This window comes from Sminthopsis crassicaudata, chromosome 1, assembly GCF_048593235.1.
Source record: "Sminthopsis crassicaudata isolate SCR6 chromosome 1, ASM4859323v1, whole genome shotgun sequence".
Taxonomy (NCBI): domain Eukaryota; kingdom Metazoa; phylum Chordata; class Mammalia; order Dasyuromorphia; family Dasyuridae; genus Sminthopsis; species Sminthopsis crassicaudata.
Genome location: NC_133617.1, coordinates 371,277,704 through 371,298,075, shown reverse-complemented (window position 1 = coordinate 371,298,075; position 20,372 = coordinate 371,277,704). Strand labels below are relative to the sequence as shown.

The 20,372-nt window shown below is 38.5% G+C and overlaps 1 protein-coding gene across 10 annotated transcripts in view; it reads right to left on the bottom strand.

Annotated features, from left to right (window-relative positions):
• CTIF (cap binding complex dependent translation initiation factor) overlaps window positions 1–20,372 on the bottom strand; it is a 486,242-nt gene that overhangs the window by 312,829 nt on the left and 153,041 nt on the right. The window contains exon 1 of one of the 10 annotated variants that reach the window (XM_074279346.1): window positions 17,389–18,688. The exons of the other annotated variants lie outside the window; for them this stretch is intronic. The gene's annotated coding sequence lies outside the window, so the exon portion shown is untranslated. Of the gene's footprint in view, window positions 1–17,388; window positions 18,689–20,372 lie in introns of those variants that run through there. 10 annotated transcript variants of the gene reach the window in all.

The following is a 20,372-nucleotide window of genomic DNA, read 5'->3' as shown; positions in this document are numbered from 1 at the left end:
AAGGATCAATTGAAAGAATGCATGTAAAGTACTTTGAAAACCTCAAACTGTTATATAAAAATGAATGATTATTTAGAAAATACTTGAACTGAATAATTAGCTCTAATATCAAAGAGTTCTCCTTGTCTTAATTGTCATGGACACAAGCCCTACTCAGTTATCAACTGTGATCAAAAGAGTCTGGAAGGTCCTATCTTCATACTATTTAAATCCTATATTGTCCCTATTTTTAACACAATTCTAACATTTCTACTTTAGTCATGAGCAAGATTCATCCAAAGGTCTTTTTTCTCTCTCTAACCTTGGCCGTAAACAACATCTGAGAGCTGAGAGCAGCCCACATCAAGTGGAAAGGATAAAAATAGCAAAGTGAAAACAACCTCTGCCCTAGGAGGGGGGCTCATAACTGTTCTCTGATGTCACTTGTGATGACCTCCTGACCTGAACCCCTTTCTTGTCTAGACTTATCTAGTTCATTTGCTTATCTAAATTCCTAGTCCTGCCCCCCCAAACAGCCACTCTAAACTCTAATGTGACACCAACATATTTCAGGGTCAGAACGAGAAGATGAGAAAAAATTGCAACACTGAGCTCTTGAGCATTGTGGAGAAATAGAAGGAATCTCAGAGGTGCAACTCCCTCATTTTAAGGATGAGAAAACCAAGTAGTTCTACTGTTGTTCTGCATGGAAGCCACGTAATTGTCCCTCCCTCCCTTCTTTATCTTTTTCTTTGTTACCTCAATTGAAAATGTTCCCTCCCTCCTCGATTTTTCTCAGAGCACTTTGCTTGAATCACTCCTTTGTCCCCCTATCTGACCTTGTAGTTCAATTATTTGTTCATGTCACACTCCCTTAGTGGACTCTAAGATCCTGGGGGCAGAAACTGGGTTTTGCAGTGTTGTTTTTAAAATTTTCTGCCTCCTCTAACTAGCACATATCAGATGACTAATACATGTTTACTAAATTGAATCAAGCTCTCCCATGTCTAAGTTCCTCAACCTAGACTTCAAGGTCCCACTGTTCAGACTTTCTCTACAACCACCATCACACCAAGCTTATTTTCCATAATCCTCTAGTCTTGTCATCATTAATACAATGCTTTCTTCTTCAAGGGAAGAAACCCTGTCTTCTGTTACTCATGTAACCTCCTCCACACAGTAATAGGACCCAGGAATGCTTGCCAGCTAATTAGATTGGCTCTACTTTGTAATCAGAGGGCTATGCAGGGTGCTAGACCCAAATGCAGCGGGGACGGGGCAATTTCAAAAAGATAGCAAGTCTACAGCTAAGCCTGAGACTGAAAAATAAGCCATAGCAATAAAACCGCCTCAAGTCAGGATATAGCTCAAGGGCAATGAGGAGAGACAACGACATAAATCTTCAGCTTTCACCTCAGGGGGTGAAACCTTGGCTGTTCCTTCTGCACTGGCAGGAAGAAAAGAGAGGATCCCAGGGAACTTCAATGTCACCTCACCAGAAGATCTGAGAGTATATATATATGCCCAAGAGCTGACAAGGGAATGCTGAAGAAAAACAGGGAAATGTAACTTACACCAATGTAGCACGTTCAACAAAGGATCATACACTCTTTTTGGCCTGGAGACCCCTTGAGTGAGCCAAGGGACCATGACCACTGCAAGAAAGAAAGAAAAGAAAGAAAGGAAAGGAAAAAAGAAAGAAAGGAAGGAAGGAAGGAAGGAAGGAAGGAAGGAAGGAAGGAAGGAATAAAAAAAGAAAGAAAGGAAGGAAGGAAGAAAGGAAAGAAGGAAGGAAGCAAAGAAGGAAGGAAGGAAGGAAGGAAGGAGGGAGGGAAGGAAGGAAGGAAGGAAGGAAGGAAGGAAGGAAGGAAGGAAGGAAGGAAGGAAGGAAGGAAGGAAGGAAGGAAGGAAGGAAGGAAGGAAGGAAGGAAGGAAGAAAGAAAGAAAGAAAGAAAGAAAGAAAGAAAGAAAGAAAGAAAGAAAGAAAGAAAGGAAGGAAGGAAGGAAGGAAGGAAGGAAGGAAGGAAGGAAGGAAGGAAGGAAGGAAGGAAGGAAGGAAGGAAGGAAGGAAGGAAGGAAAGGAGGGAGGGAGAAGGGAAGAAAGAGAGAAAGGGGGAAAGAAGGAAGGAAGGGAGAAAAAGGAAGGAAGGGAGAAAAAGGAAGGAAGGAAGAATGAAAAGAAGAAAGGAGGAAAGGAAGGAAGGAAGGAAAGAAGGAAGAATGAAAAGAAAGAAGGAAAGAAGAATAAAAAGAAGGAAGGAGGGAAGGAAAGAAAGAAGGGAAGGAAGGAAGGAAAGAGAAAAAGAAGGAGGGAAAGAGTGAAGAAGGGAATGAGGGAAGAAAGGAAGGAAGGAAAGAAGGAAGAAAGGAGGGAAGGAAGAAAGGAGGGAAGGAAGAAGGGAAGGAAGGAAAGGGAAGGAAGGAAAGGGAAGGAAGGAGGGAAGGAAGGAAAGGGAAGGAAGGAAAGGGAAGGAAGGAAAGGGAAGGAAGGAGGGAAGGAAGGAAAGGGAAGGAAGGAAAAAAGAAAGAAAGAAGGAAGGGAGAGAGGAAGAGAGAAAGAGAAAGAGAGAAAAGTAAAAAGAAAGAATGGTTGACTGAGTCTTCATCTTCTCTACCTCTTTCCAAAAATATTTGTAGTTTTTTATAACAGATGTATTCCTGGAAAGGTGTGTGTAAACTGAGTTCTATTTTATTTGCTTAGAAAGACACAGCAATTATTGCGGTTTTCTACACAGAAACATTCAGATCTTATGAATGCCTTCTGCACTTTTAACCCTAAAGCAATTTATTATAACTGCTCCCAGAACAGTAACTCCCAGGTCCCAAAGCATTATTTCACTTTCCCTAAACAGTAACCTCTATATTGACTAATGACCCTAGAACACTCATATTATATGCAGCACATTAACACCCAGAGATTGTTCTAGTTTCCTGTATTTTAGCCCCCAGATATTACTGTTTCTTATACTGTAACATCTAGCCAACAATGTAGTTTTCTGCATTGTTACAACACCAGCTATTTGAGTTGTATATGGCAGAAGTGTCAGACTCACAGCCAGAACTAAATTAAAATATTATCAGAAAATGCTTAACAAAATAAAATATAACAGAGCTGATGCTAATTTGTTGTTTTCTAAGTCAACATGCCAGTTTTAGGGAGCCATTTGTACCTGAGTTTGACACTAACAGTACACAGCACAGCAATATCCAGACACTATTAAAGCTTCCTGTAGAGTAACACTAAATATTACTCTATGGGCAGCATGGTGGTATAGTGGATAGAACACTGGGCCTGAAAGCAGGAAGACTCATCTTCCTGAGTTCAAATTTAGACTTAAATACTTCTTAGCTATGTGACCCTGGACAAGCCATTGAACCCTGCTTGCCTTGGTTTTCTCATCTGTAAAATGAACTGGAAAAAAAAAACCGCAGCAAACCATTCCAGTATCTCTGCTAAGAAAATCCTTATTGGGGTCATAAAGAGTCATTCGTAAGTAAACAACAATTGTTTTTCAGACCCAAACTGCAAAATTGAATATGGATAAGCCTTGTATCTGAACTGTGACCATGACTGAGAAACAAAGAGGAAATAGTTATATCAGTGGCTAGGGACTTTGTTCTAATGAGTGACTAACTTAGTGCCAATCACTTAACCTCTACATGTCTATCTATATAACAGGGTGGTTTTGTTCCTTCTCAAAAAATTAATGTGATAATGGGTAAAAGAGCTAAGAACTCTTAAGAAAGAAAGGTGTTATATAGGTCAAACTTCTTTTCTGATAATACCATTATAATAAATATCTTTGTGTTATAAAACATTGTCAACTCTTAGTTAATGACTTATTTATAGAAACCACATTTGACCAAACAATGCTCCAAAACAAGAAAAAAAAAAGATAATTTAGACAGTTCTTCAGGATATCAGCTCGTGAGATCAAAGTTTTTATAGTTAGAAGGGACAGTAGAGATCATCTAATCTCTTTATTTTACACATTAATAAACAAAATACAAGATGAGAAAATGGCCTTCCTGGGGCCAAAAAACTCAAGAGTAGGTATGTCAGGATTTAAATTCAAATCCTCTGACTCTTTCCACTAAACCTCAGCCAAAGATGGAAAAACCTCCTCTTACCAAGAAGTGTTTTAACTTTGTGCCTACTCACTGCCAACACTAATGTCCAAAGTGCCATCTACACACTCTGGGACTAAGCCCAGAATAGTCCATTACTGCTAAGATTGGAACTGGTTCAAACATCCTCTGGTCTACCTCAGCAAATGGAGAGAGCTTTTTACCAGTCCTTGGATGCTCTCTGCTCCCACTCCATCCCACTCCCCATACCAAGAAAACCACTCAAGAAAAATATAGAAACACTTTTTTTTCCCACCTATCAAAAACATCCAGAGATCCCAAGGCCAGGTTCTATCAATACCTCTGCCATGAAATGATGCTGGATGACACCAGCCTACAGAGAGCTCTTGCTTTCCTGAACTTCTTAAAAAAAAAAAAAGGCATCAAATTCAAATAGCATACAATGGATAGAGCACCAGCCCTGAAGTCAGGAGGGCGTGAGTTTGAATCTAACCTAAGACACTTAGCACATCCCAGCTGTGTGAGCAAGTCACTTAACCCCAATTGCTTTAGCCAAAAAAAAAAAAAAAAAAAAAAAAAAAAAAAAAAAAAAAAAAAATTCAAATAGCAGTGGGGAAGAGGTGTATGTGTTACTAAACCATATATATATATACACCTCTTCCCCACTGCTATTTGAATACACACACACACACACACACACACACACACACACACACACACACACACACACACACACTCTCCTTATAGGATCCCTGAAGGTTTCACATTGACTTAGAAAAACCACAATATAAATACATTCGCTCATAAATTGGGATGATGGAGATGTGGATAAGATAATATTTAGAAACTTTTTTAGGTCTACCTCTATGATCGTGTCATCTTATCATCATAAGGCAGTATGAATAAACATTTATTTATTAGGCACCTACTATGTGCTAAATACTGAAGATACAAAGGAAAGTAAAATACAATCCCTGCCATCCAGGAGCTAACAATCTAATGGAAGAGACAACATGCAAATAGCTATGTACCAACAAATTATATGCAACATAAAGTGGAAATAATCCAACAGGGATGGGGAAAGGACCCCTGAAGAAGGGAGATTTTAACTGGAACTTGAAGGAAGTCTGGAATCCCAGAAAGCAAAAGTGAAAAGGGACAACATTCCATGCATGGAGGAAACTAATGATATTTTTGTGGACCTCATCCATAACAACAAGAAGGGTTTAGACTCAAAGGCAAACACCTTGGCAAGCAAAAATGGGTGGAGAGTGTTCAATGAACAAGACTTAGAAGCATGAACTTTTTCCATTTCTACCAGAAGTGACGACAAGCAAACACCAATCTTGGTTCTCCAGGCCTGTCTTTCCAAAAGAAAACTTCTTTGGATAATGTGCTCTTCTGACTCCTTTGGCTCCTAAATTGTTTCCTATTTTCTTTCTTTAATTAAAACAGATTAGGGAGAGGTGGAAGCAATGGCTGCAGCCAGAGTTAACTGTACTTCCCAAGCAGTCCCTGACCCCCAACAACATTTTCTTTTTGCTAATTAGGTTTGTTTGTTTGGTTTCCAATGTGGCCTGTATTTGTATTCATTCTGGACAGTGAAGGAGAGGCTGAGGCTGGCAGCCTGCCCAGCTTGTTGTGTGACAAAAAATGGTCATACTCTGTCTGATTTCCCAACTCCCACTCAGGCCCCGGCAAAGACAGCCTTGTGGTCTAATCAGCTCCTAAACATGGTGGATGTTAAAAAAAATCAGTTCTTCCCTTCAAGGAGCTTATATTCTAATAGGGAAAATGAGTACTGCTCTGATTTGGGGCATCTCTCAAATCCCTACTCACGTATAAAGATCAAGTTGTCCTTTCCAACCATTCCAGTTCTCCCTCATTGTGGCCCATCCCCTTCATTCTGTATTTAGTGTTTAATGTTTCCTGTGAGTGGTTATTTTTCACATGTGTCTATGTGGTTTATTTTGTTTCCCAACTTACTTAAATGCTCCTCAAGGCAGAGGCTGTGGTAAGAAGTAAGTGCACCATGGAAGTTTTATAGATTTTATTCAATAGATGACTACTTCCTTATTTTCTGTTGTGTCAGCTATAACATTCTTCCTGCTTGTAACTGAGGGAGTATCTACGTGCCTCCTCTTATCCTTCCTAGTAACTCAGTGAGTCGTATCTGCCATAGGGAGAGAGAACTGAATCTGGAGTTTTGGGATGCTAGTTCAAATCCTGGCATTGCTACTTACTCCCTGGGCAAGCATATTTCTTCTGTAAAATCATAATTTAGAGCTGGAAAGGAATTTGCAGGTCACTGAATCCAAGTATCACATTTCACAGAACAAGAAACAAAGGTAATACAGCAATAAAGTAGTTTGTCCAGAGGTCATACAGTTACTAAATGTATAAGGTGGTCTTCCTGATTCAAGTCCAAAATTTTATCCATTGCTTCATGCTACTTCTAAAATCCAGTCTGGAACTCTCCTTTGGGCTTATCAGATTTTGCCTTCCATTATATTTGTATGGGCCCACTGCCATGTCCCTACAAGTAAGTAGGCTAAAAGACCTTTGAGAGTGATATTTGGTTAACTTTTTTCATCTTTATATTTCCAGCTCCTACCATAATGCTTTGCCCAAAGTAGCCATTCAATAAATGTTGGTGGAATTCAACAGAGAGGTCTGTGATAAAAGCAAATAAACCTGAAAGTCTCATAATTATTTCTAAAGTCATTTTTGGATTACGTTATTTTTTAAATTTTGCAAAGACTTGAACATGTAATTATCTCAGTTGATCTTCACAACCCTGTGAAGTAGGTGCTATTATTATCCTCTTTTTACAGATGAGGAAACTGAGGCTTAGAGAGATTATGTGGCTTGTCCAAGATTATACAATTAGTAAGGCGGGATTCAAACTTTCTGTCTCCAAGGCAGCACACTGCCTAACTGCCTCAATTAGGAAGAAAAGAAGGAAACAAGTATGTATTAAGCACTGATTATGTGCCAGGTACTGTGATAAGCACTTTAAAAATATTATCTCATTTGAACATCTCAAGAATCCTAGGAAGTGGCTACTATTATTAGCTCCTTTTACATTTGAGAAAACTGAGTAAGACAGTGGTTAAGTGACTTGCCCACTACATGGTTAATAAATGTATGAAGATGAATTTGAATCAAGGTTTTCCTGACCCCAGGCCCAGCCCTCTATCCACTGAGCCACATAGCTGCCTTAAATCTGTTCCACTGACCTGCACACACACAGTTATTAAAAAAAAGTCTGGAATCTATATCCACTGGCTTCTCTCTCTGCCTTTCACCCCTTTCCCCCATTCCCTAAGCCTAGCCCATTCTATATCATAGTTGGCTGCAATATGAAAGGAATTAAGAACAAAAAAAAATTTAGCATTAAACATTATTAAAACATTATTAAATTATTAACATTATTAAAACATTATTAAAAAAGCAAAAACAAAAACCCAACAACCACATCAATAAAACTTGAGAGAACTCTGATCAATGCAATGGTTACCTATAATTCCTAAAGACCCAAGATGAAGCATGTTACATAACCTCCTGAGAGAGAGGTAAAGGGCTCCAAGTGCAGTAAGAGACATAATTTCTGGATATAGCCAATGCCAGAATTTGCTTTCCTTGACTATGTACTCCTAGCATAGTGCTGGGCACATTGTTGTTATTCAATTGTTCAATCACTCCTGACTCTCTGTAACCCTATGAACTATGGCACAGCAACACTGTCCGTGGAGTTTTCTTGGCAAAAATTCTGGAGTAATTTGCCATATCCTTTTTTAGGGATTAAGGCAAAGAGAAGTTAATTGTCTTGTCCACAATCACACAGCTTGTGAGTGTATGTGAGGATGGATTTGAACTCAACTTTTCTTCACGGCAAGCCCCAGGGCTCTATCCACTGAGCTACCTAGCTACTCCAATTAAATGTTTATTGATTGATCTGTTGTAAAGGTTTTCTTTTCTTTTCTTTTTTCTTTTTTTTTTTTTTTGTTCAGTTGAAGGTACAGTGGGAAGGAGACAAAATAAGTAAAATTGAATTGAATTTAAAACAAATTTGGATATACTGAATTATTAGTGATCTGAATCACATTTTTCACAATAATTACAATTTTTTTTTTGGAATAATTATTTGGATTTTTTTTCCCCTTGAAAACTGCCTGTTTTTACCCACTTTTGGGAAATAGATTATTCTTATAAATTTGAACTAGTTCCTTACGTAAGTTGAATTAACCAACTAGAATATGAACTCCTTGAGTGCAGGGTCCATATTTTTGCCTTTCTTTGTATTCCAACCCCTCAGCACAGCATCCAGAATTAATTCCTTGTTGACTGACTCAGCTTGAATTTCCCAGTATCAATCCCCAGCTCACCTGACCAAGCACTTCCTCAGTCCCATTCTGAATAGGTAGCTTTAACACCAGTGTAATAATAGTAGCTAACATTTTCATGGGGCTTTACAAATGTATTGTCTCATTTCACCCTGACAACAAGCTTTTGAGGTAGGTGCCTGTATGTGCTCTAGGATAAAATACAAACCTCATAGTTTGGCCTTTAAAGCCCTCCAAAACCAGGCTCCAGCCTGTCTTTCCAGACTTATTTCAAACTACTCCGCTGCAGGCTCTATATGTTCCAGACTAATTGGCCTATTAGCTATTCCCTGAACTTGGCATTTCATTGCTTCATTTCCATGCAATTGCACAGATTGTACTCTTGTGCCTAGATATAGATATAGCCAGCTTGTCCTCCCCCCTCAGAATTCTTAATTTCATCATCATTATAGGTGCCATTTATATAGCCCTTACTCTGTGCCAGGCACTGTGCTAATCACTTCACAATTATTATCTCATTTGATTCTCACAGCAACCCCGGGAGGAAGTAGCACAGATGAGGAAACTGAGGCAAAAAGAAGTGAAGGGACTTAGGTTCACACAGCTACAAGTTTTTGTTACTGTTTTTTGGTTTTTTGGTTGAGGCAATTGGGGTTAAATGATGTGTCCAGGGTCACACAGCTAGGAAGTACTAAGTGTCTAAGACCAGATTTGAACTCAGGTCCTCCTGACTTCAGGGCTGGTTTTTAAAGCTAGAGTTGAACTCAAGTCTTTTGACTCCAGGCTCATTTGCTGTTCCACTAGCTATCCAAGGCTCAGCTTAGGTGCTACCTCCTATGGGAAGCCTTTCTGAACTCACTGATTGGTCTTTCTGCCTTCTCAAATCATCATGTACTTATTTAGTATTTGCATATATTCTGTATCTCCCAATAAAATGTAACTTTTAGGTCAGAGCTATTTAATTATCATCTTCTTATTCCCAGGATAAAGGGATGCATGCTGACAGTGCAGCTGAATTGACTTTCATACAGACTTCTCATCCACAAAAGTCACTTCACTTCCCCCACCCCCATCTCCAGGCTTTCTGCAGGAACTGTCTCTGGTACTTAGAATGTTTCTCTTCAGTTCTGAATTTTACAATCCCCAGCTTCCTTCAAGGCTCACCTCAAGCACCATTAAATGTCTGATGCTTTTTCGGACTCCATGAACTCCCTCCCCCATCAAACTTCTTATATTTATTTTGTATGTATAAATATGTGTATACATATACATATATTCACAGTTATGTCTACATGTTTGTGTCTGTGTAAGTACTATATACAAATATATCTCCTCTAGCTAGATTGTTAGCTTTTTATAGTTTTACTATAGGTAACTAGCTTCTAGAGGTGAATAGAGTCCTGGATCTGGGGTCAGCAAAACTCCAAGTCTCAGACACTTCATTGTGGGGAATTCTAATCTCTGTTTGCCTCATTTCCTTAACTATAAAATGATAATAGCACCCACTTCCAAGGCTGCTGTAAGTATCAAATGAGTTAAGACTTGTAAAGCACAGTGTTTGACACATAGCAAGTACTTGTTTTCTCCCTTCTTGAGAGCAAGAACCCTTTCTATTTCTATTTTTTGTCTTACTATCCTCAGTATCTAACCCAATGCCTTGCATAATAGTAGGCACTTGGTAAATGTTTGCTGAATTATACCAACTAAATTCAGCTAACACTTACCAAAAGTGTCTACTATTATATATATGTACACACATATTATACATATATATATATAATATATACTACATAATATGCAAAATAGATACATAAACCATATAACATATTACAAACATATATCCTATTGTACAACATATATATGTGTGTGTACTATATAATGATACATTATATAATCTAGTAACAAACTGAGTAACATAAGTACTAGAGGAGTTCAAAAGAAGGACACATTGTGGGTTTTAGTGGTTAAAAGGAGGTTAGCCTTGGGAGTCTTAAAAATTAGGTGTTTTTTTTTTTTAAAGCCTTAGATGGGAATTTCAATTCAATAATTGTTTATTATATAATAGTTTAAAGTTTTTATTGATACCTGTATTTTTAGATCTAAATAGTTTTCTCTAGCATCTTTCCCTTTCCCTCTCAAAGCCATCCTATACAATAAATTGTATTTTTAAATTTTTTTAAAAGAAAAAGAGAGAAAAAAATCAATATAACCTATCAATTAATTAAAAAAAAAGTTCTGAAAACATGTGCATTGTGCATCCCACTTCTGAAGAATGTTGTGGTGGTTTGGTTTTTTCTTTTTGGTTTTTGGAGTCTGCCTCAGACCCAGCAGACTTTAGATTTAGCCAGAACTTTAGGTTCGGTTCTACCTCTGACACATACTAACTGAGTCACATAAGCTTTCAGGGAACTAGGCCATTCTCTTAAATTGGCAAGTTCTATAGCAAGAATAAGCAATGCAACCTGCATTGATAGAGGAATTTTTTTTCAGCGTTCCTTTGAAATACGAAATCACAAGAAGGTCCAAAAAAGGAGAAGGGGAGATAAATGAAGAGGGAAGATAAGAGCAGCTTCAGGGTTGGCAGTAGTGTAGACATAAGCAGGAGGCAGGTAGAAAGCATGGGCAATAAGACCAGTGCATCCTGTTCTTCCTGAAGAGCCCCTTTTGGGAGGGGGAGGTAAGCAGAAACTGCCTGAGAGCAGAATGATGGATGGCTTGGGGAACTGTGCAGACAATGCATTAGGATGCACTCCCTATTAGAAGCTGGAAGCTTCTGGGTCTCAAGGAGCATCTGTCATACCAGGCAGAAGGGAAGTGGGAAGGATGGATGGGCCAAAAACCAATTACTACAGCAAGTACCAAGCAAATGGACAGCCTGTTTGATGAGAAGCCACCTTGACAAGCACCTAATTTGTTCCTCCCTGAAACCCTAAGTCCCCTCCGGCCCCTGTCGAGAGGACAGAAGGAGGAGGGAGAGGAAGGCTGGGAAGAGAAATGGACAGTGACAGCAGCTGTCAGCATGGAGACAAACACTGAGCTTCAGTCTTGAAGGCAATGCCTTAAAGGAAGCTGCCCAAGCTCAGAGATTCTCTACCAGAGATTGGAGAGAAAGCAACTTCTTAAGAGAAAAAATACAATTTCCCAGAGTCTAGATGGATGTAGATGTCATTTGGTCCATTCCCCACTTTTAAACAGAACTAGAGAAGAATAAGTTGACTAATAACAATTTTGGAGTGTATGGACCAATGATATAAATGAGGCAAATGCCCCCAAGTCTCCATCATTATACATCTGAAACTTCTCTAAATAGGAAGGAGCTTTAGGGTCACAAAAGAACAGTAAGTCAAGGACTTGGACCTAAGTTCCCTCAGCCCAAGGTTCAAGGATAAAAAAGAGACTAGTTCCCAGGCAATGCTTCTTTAAAAAGAGAATCTAGGACTAATTCTTCTGGCTCACTTACTCATTCCTGGTCCTTAAAGACCAGACAGATAGGTGATATAGTAGATAGAGCACTCAGTCTAGAATCAGGAACTTCCAATTTCAAATCCCATTTCAGAACTCACTCAACACAGACTCTTTGATCCAGTGACTTCCTAACTGTTCCATAAACCAAACACTCCATTTTTTAGCTCAGGGCATTTTCTCTGGCTGTCCTCTATACTTAGGATGTTGTCCCTTTTCCATTCTAACTATTGATCTCCATGGTTTCTTCTAAATCCCAATTAAAATTCGAGCTTTTATAGAAACTCTTTCCTAACCTCTTAATTCTAATGCATTTTTCTCTTAATTATTTCCTATTTATCCTATGTATAGCCTACTTAGTATTTATTTGTTTGCATTTTGTCTCCTTAAGAGGGCAAACACTGCCTTTTGTTTCTTTTTATATTTCCAGCACTTAGCATAGAGCCTGGAACATAGCAGAAACTTAATAAATGTTGACTGATGGATTGTCTCCCCTCTGTTAATTATTTCTTATATACCCTACACATCTCTTCTTTGCATATATTTCTTTTCATGTTATCTCCTTCATTAGGTTGTATGTACCTTGAGGCAGTCTTTTACTTCTTCTTCTTCTTCTTTTTTTTTTTTTTTTTTTTTTGTTCCTAGTACTTAGAGCACAGTATATGGCATTTAGTATGTACTTCATAAATGTTTACTAACTGATTGACATTATTATTCCCATTTTACAGATGAGAATACTATAGACTGAGAGAGGCTAAGTGATTCCCATAGTCATACAATTAACTAAGTGTCAGAGATAGGATTCAACCCAGATCTCTCTTGCCTTTAAGATCACTTACGATTATTAAGAATCACTATTCTTTCAATTAGTAAGAAAACAGAATCAAAATTAGAATCAATAAGCGTAAAAGACAAGTGCAGGGACTCAATACCAAGGGAGATGAAAAAGTTTCAAACTTGGGGTAAAAAAGCCTTGTGAATTTGCTGCCCGCAACATTCTGGAGGTGTCTGTATTCTCCATTGTATGTAACCTGTCTTGACCTTCAATTTCTGAATTTGTCCAGGCAGGGCGTTCTTGGGCTGCCCTTCCTGGTCTCCATGACAGCAGCTGTCTCTTAAGTGGGAGCTGACAATCTCCATTTTACTAGATAAGAGGTTCAGAGAAGCTATGATTTAGGCTGCCATAGCTAGTGGGAGACCTAGAATTTCAACAAAACAATACTTAGCACACTTATTTTTCTTTTGGGAGGCAATCAGGGGTAAGTGACTTGCTCAGGGTCACATAGCTAATAAATGTCTAAGGCCAGTCTTGAACTCAGAAAGATAAATCTTCCTGATTTCAGATTCACCACTCAATCCACTGTGACACTCAGCTGCCAATGTTCAAATATATGTATATATGTACACACAAATACATACTAAATGAGGCAGAGGTGAGGGGGTAATAGGGAAACACTAACGATTTTTGAGCAAACATTGCCAATCAACCTAAAATATAATTCTATATTTAAAGAATATTAATTGGTATCTGTGTGGAGTGTAAATAGGAGTCTACTATAATAGTCTGGATAAGAAGTGTTGAGAATCTAACTAGGAAATTGGTCTTTTGAGTAGTGAAAAGAACAGTGTAGAGAACTTATGACTTTATCTGGAGGTAAAAATTGACAAGATGTGGCCACTGATTGGATATGGTCAGTGGGGAAGTGTGAAAAGATAAAGAGAAAATTCAAGAATATAAACCTGGATATCTAATAGAAGGGGGATGTCCTAGGGATCTTAGAAGAAAGAGTGGATTGAAGAGAAAATATAATTAGCTCCACTTTTCTTGAATGTGAGATTTCTCTGTAACAACTATGTGAAGGTGACCAGAAGGCAACTGATGATACATGAATGAAGTTTAGGAGCAGTTAGAACTGGATATATAGATCTGTGGATCACCTGAGTAGAAACAATAAATGAATCCATCAGAGCTGAAAATAAAAAAAGAAATGTGGCCTGAGACAGTCTTGGAGGTAAACTTAATGGATAAGAGATAGATACATCCAACACAGAAGACTAAGAATGTAAAGCCAGGAAGGAGCAGAACCAAGATAAAAGAAAAGAACATAAAAAGGAGAAGGGATGTGGATATTCTAAGGAGTGGATAAAAAAGCTTCTTAACAGCCTCTCTAGAGATTGGGACTACATCAATTAAAGAAGACTAAGAGGATTGTTATATAGCAATGGAGACTCAATTGAGAATGCATCAAATAAACTTGTAATGAGGCTCAATGGCTGGATAATGTGACTTTTTCAGGTTGTTCAGAAAGTTAGACTTCAAAAAGTGATTGTCCCAAAGATTATAAGTAGGAAAAGGATAAGGGACAGGATTAAAAGGCAAAGAGTTAAAGAGTAGAGTATAGAGTATAAATGAACTGGTCCACCATAAGGTAAAGACTTTGAAGGGAACAAAGACTAAAGCAGGGATGACAAAATGAGAAAACATGAAAGATCTGGAGGAACCAGAAATTGGGATGAGAATGAAAGATGGATTTGGGAGGGATGAGCCTAGGGTGGGAATGGAAAGACTGCAGGCTCAATCAGAAAGGGGAATATCTGAGTTTAAGATCATGGCAGTTGAAGAGTTATGACTGATGGTGAGTTCTAAGATGTATCCATTCCTTGGATGTCTGAGGTGCAGTAAAGAGGTTGAGGCTGAGGGCCAATTGTCTGAAGAGGTATATATATATACATATTGAAGCAAGTTCCCCATGGCTCAGTTCTGGGATCTCTTCTCCTTCTACATAATTCCACTTGGTGCCATGGTTTTAACTATCACCTCTATTCAGATGCATTTGTTCATCTCTAACTTCTCTGCTACTCTCCAATCTTGCATCTCCTATTGCTTTTACATATTCAATCTGAATGTCTCACAGATATCTTAAACTCGAACTCAGTCCAAAACTTAATTAATTACCTTTCTCCCCACCCTACTTTCAAACTTTCCTATTATTGTCAAGAGCACCACCATTCACAGGTGAATGGCTTGAAACACAGATATTACCTTCAACTCCTCTTTCATTCTCATTCTTCCAATATTCAATCAGTTATCAATCCTGTCTCATATACCTCCACAACATCTCTAGAATACTCCCCCATTAGCCACTTACCCTGGTGCAGGTGCTTTCCTCACAGTTATTGGTTGGTCTGTCTGATATAAGTCTCTCCCTACTTTACCCATCACTCAGCTATCAAGGAAATCTTACTAAAATGCTAGTTTGAACTTTTTGCTCCCCTTACTCAAAATACTCCAGTGGCTCCCTATTACCCCTAGGATCAAATGTGGGTATTTAAAGAGCTAGACAAAATAATTCATTTGAAGGAACAAAATATCTAAAATCTCAAAGAAAATAATGAAAAGCACATAGAAATGAAAGGAGGATTAGCACTTAGAGATCTCAGATTATATTATAAAACAGTAATTATCTAAACTATTTTGTTAAAGACGAAAAAACTAAATTTTTTGTGGAAAACCTTCTGTTTGACCATAAGTGCTGAGGAAATGTAAAGCAGTTCAGTGAAAATTAGGTTTAGATTAACATGTGACATGATATATACTGTGATAAGTTCAAATTGAACATGTGACCTGAATAATACTGGGTCACACCATTAAAAAAGCTCTATATCACATCCATGATAGAGGAAGAATTCTTAACCAGAAAAGGGACTGAAATTATGACTAAAAGTAAGATAAAACATTTTGAATCCATAAACCTGAAAAGTTTTTGCATGAATAAAATCAGTCTGCTGTCGTTAAACCTTTTAAAACTTTTTCCACTCACAGCTCCTTTTCACCTGAGAAATTTTTATGCAACCTTGGGTATGTAAAGTTTATAAAATAAGTATACAAATCAAACATTTAGTGATAATAGATAGTAATTTCATAACTTCCCACATTCAGGTATGTGATTCCATAGGGGTTTGCAACCCAGAGTTTAAGCAGCTTTTCTCTAAACTACATGCTCTAAGAATTTAACTGCTAGGGAAAAATAGAGAATCTTGGAATAAAAGGAGGACAAAACTGTATATTGACATGTCCAGGTGAATGGATGAATATGTGAGTGGCAAGGCTGTCTTCCTTGGCTAGAAAGCAAAAATCAGGGAATTAAAAAAAAAAAAAAAAAAAAAAAAAGACATTACATTGCAATGGCTACAACTCTGTGGGTCAGACTTTAAATGCTATATGAATTCAGAAAAGAGCCTGATGACATAGGATCAAGGAACTAGGGAGAGTTTTGTGCAAAGGACCATCTTCAGACAGTCCTAGAGTATGAAAAGCATTCCCAACTGGAGAATGCTGCATGAGCAAAGTGCTAAACACTTGCACAGAGGGTTGGTTGAACTTAATAACTTCCAAGGATTTTGAACTCAAAAATTCTATGATTGCTGGGGTGAGTTAATTTACTCAGTTTGGAACACTACTCTGAGCTGAACATGACTGCCCAGTGAGTCACCATGAACTTGTCTAAAAAAAAAATAATAATAATATGCTTGCAAGCTTGCATGCTCTACAAAATGATATCTCTGAATACAGATTTAGGCAAAGGAGGGAGGGAGAGAATTTGTAACTCAATATTTATACAATAAATGTAAAATGCATAAATATGTTTGGTTCAGACCATAGTCCACAACCACTTACCCAAATATCAACCGGCCTCACACATGGTCACCCCTCTCGCTCTAACACTCCCTGCTTTCTACTTCTTGTTCTACGGATGTAATCACATCAGTACTAGGGATAGACAAGTGACTCTCTCATAGCTTCAAGCGTCACTCCCGTGCCTCCCCTGACCCAAATTCCATTCCTTGATCAGTGCTTCTCATCCTGTTGTTCCCCCTATGATTATGCGATTTTCTTGAATGCAAAGAGTCTTGCTTTTGTATCCCTGAAGCCTGGCATAGTGCTAGATACAGAGTGGGTGTTTAATAAATGCTTTTTTTTATTCATTTAAATACAAAACTGAGACATTAAGATTAAGTCCTACAAAGAACAGAGAACCATTGTACATTTCTGAGTTGAAAAGGGACATACATGATTTCAACAGCATGTCAGGAGGTTTAATATACCAACATAAATAGGAAAGGGAAGAAAGAAGGAACAATTTAAAACTGGAGACTTTTATAATAGTCTAGGAGTGAAGGGATGAGAGATTAAAATCGGCAGGTATTAGTAAGGGTGGTAGGGTCAGCTAGATGGCCCAGAGGGTAGAGCACTGGTCCTGGAGTCAGAAAGACTGAAGTTCATATCCAGCATAGACATTTGCTAGCTGTGTGACCTTAAGCAAGCCATTTAACCTCTTGATCCACTGGAGGAGGAAAAGGCAAACCACTCCAGTATCTTTGCCAAGAGGGCTCAGTACTAGCATGCTATGGTTCATGATATCACAAAGAATTGGACATGACTGAATGATAGAACAACAGCAGTAGAGGTGGCAAGAAGATAAGGATGTATGTACTTCAAGGATGGACTTACCAGGATTTAGCAGAGAAACAGAACTCAATCATTTCTGCAAACTTCTCAAACTACTGACAGGCTCATCCCTGGATTGGTCATCAGAATTTAAATAACAGTTCTGATTCTGCCAGTGTCTCACTGTGTGATCTTGGACAAGGAGCTTCCCTCTTAGAGTTCAAATTTCCTTGACCTATAAAAGGAAGGAAGGTGTACTAGGTGGCTCCTGTACATTTAACATTCTCTGCCATCTTATAATGATGGCAGATGTGTGAATCTGGAGACTGAGTTCAAGTCAAGTCAACAAGCATTTATTAAGCACCTATTGTATGCCAGATACTATATTAAGTATCTGGGATTAAAAAAAAAAAAAAAAAAAAAGAGTCCCAGATATCAATAGGAAAAACTGATATGGGTTAAAGAGTCCTTTCTAATTCCCATCCCCCATGAATCCCAATGAGAGATATCTGGGCTTTCCCAGCCCCCATCGGATCTGAGCTAACTTGGGCTGTCCCAGCTCCCCCTCTCATGATCTGCTGCTCAGGTTTCCCCAACCCCCAACCCCAGCACAAACAGTTCCTTAGCTAAAAACCCATTGAATTCTATTCAATTCTAACCCTGGTGGAAACCCGCCAGGAGCCAATATGGGACTCCACCCACGGGTCTCTTCACCAAAAGCTCCCCATTATACAAGAGGGAAACTGGAATCCACTCTTTGCAGGAGCCCCAAACATGGCATCCTTAAGCCCGCCATGTTAAGGGTTTCTGTCTGCCTGGCGCCAGCCTAGCCCTGGCATCTTTCTACCTTTACCCTTACCTCCAAACCCCACAATAAACCTCTTTTATTAATCTAGGTTTTCGGGTCTCTAAATTCCTTTACAGGGGACTCCTGCACAGCTACTAGACCTAATTTAACTCTGTATCCTTGCGCCGAATCCAAAAGGGTTGCAGGAGAGCTCTATTTGACTGCCTCGAAACTGCCACTAGACCTCAATTAACCCTAATTTCATCTAGGTACCCCTTACCTAACTCTCATCAAAACAACATAAAACAACTATGTACAAACAAGAAACAGGAGAAAATCTCAGAGGAAAGGCACTAAGTAAGATTAAAGAGAACTAGGAAAGGCTTCCTGTAGAAGGTAGTAAGAATTTAGCTAAAATCTAAAGGAAGCCTGGAAAGGGAAGAAAGGATGATAAGGACAGTGAGACTTCCATGCAGGTAGCACAGCCAGAGAAAACGTCTGGAGTCAGATAAAGGATATTATCCAAGGACCAAACTATGGCTTCAGTCAAAGGAAATGAGAGATTCTGATTCCTCTTTCCATTTCACCTGAATTCAGCCTTTTAAATAAAGTCCTCCTTCCCTGAAGCTCTTCAGCTCACCCTGTACTTTCTGTACTTTCAGAGAAATCCTTGCCAAGTCCTCCGTAATTCTCAGAAACCCCAAAATCATTAGCTACAAAAACAACAAATATGCCCCATGACAAGCAACTGGATTTAAAATAATACTCACTGTAAATGAGTTACTATAAGCAACTATGACTTTAAAAAAAAAAGTGTGGTGGAGGGCAGGCTTATTCCATCTCTATGAAATGTGTTGCTCTCCATTTCCCATGTTTCTTCACAAGTATAGGATTTTCTCTTAATCACGCCTTTAAATGTGATTGTGCTTTTTTTTTCCTCCTCCTTTTAAAACACTGCATACACAATGCCTCAGGAATCCTAAGGCTCCAATGAATCAGCAGTTTCCTAGAGGGAGGTAGACTGGGCCAGTTTCTCAAAGATTCTTATCACCCTCTCACTCTGTGCCTCCAGGCCAAGGCAACCTAGCAAGTGATAATTTCCATGTGCCAAAAGGGAACCCCATAAACTCTTTCCTACTTATTTCTTGCTATGAGGTAATTTCATCCCCAAACCTTTCTATTCCCAAGCAGACATAAATCCTGCAGAGTCATTCCTGAATTTCCATCATCCAATTCCCACTCCCATCCCCAGGCTTCTTCTCTAAGACCCAGAAAAAGGTTCATCCTTGGTCTTCAGTCCAAAATGACTGACCTTTTGAATGCAGGTGGGCAGACCTGGGGTGAGAGGAAAACCAGGATCTACAAGTCACTCTAATGGCTCAGTGTTCTGGTAGGCAAGGTACAGGGAAAAAGTAATGGGACAGGAACGTATATTGTAATGGCCAAGAGTATTGTGTCTGAAATCAGGAGCTCTGGGTTCAAATTCTAGTACAGCCATATACTACTTTAAGTATTTAAGTCACATAAGTAGTCACCTTAGCTCTTTGGAAAAGAGCTTTGACTCTATAATCAAAGGATATGAGTTCAAATCCTATCTTTCATATTACCTATGTAACCTCAGAGAAACTATGTCATCTCAGTTTTCTCATTAATAAATGAGTTGTTTGAGCTAGATGGCATCTGGGGCTCCTTCTGTCTGTGGTCTCTGTGGTTTGTAAGGATAGAAGGCCCAAGGGTTAATCAATAGAAGGTAAATAGGAAAGCAGCAAGGTTTTACCAGCAAATGTTTAACTGAATCACCAGAAGAAGAAAAAAGTATGCACAATAACACACTTGTAAATTTAATCTGCATTACTAATATTTTCTCCATTATTCTTTTAGGTCTAGACAATCAACAAAACAACAAATCAAGTCTGATTTGTAACATTTGCCAATTTCTGAGGTTCTAAATGATCCCCCCTGAAGATTTAACAATCAAGTTTCCAGAACTAATAAGAGAATTCATCAAACATTTTCTCCATTATTTTCTGAGATCTAGACAATCAACAAAACAACAAATCAAGCCTTGATTTATAACATTTGCCAATTCCTGAGGCTCTAAATGACACTCCTGAAGATTTAACAATCACGTTTCCAGAACTAACAAGAAAATCTATCAAATTGAAAAACTGGGCAAATAATCATAAATAATAGGAAAGGCTATGAGATCTCTCTGATGACTAAAGTGATTTCTGTCTCTCTTATATAAACATGCACTCTC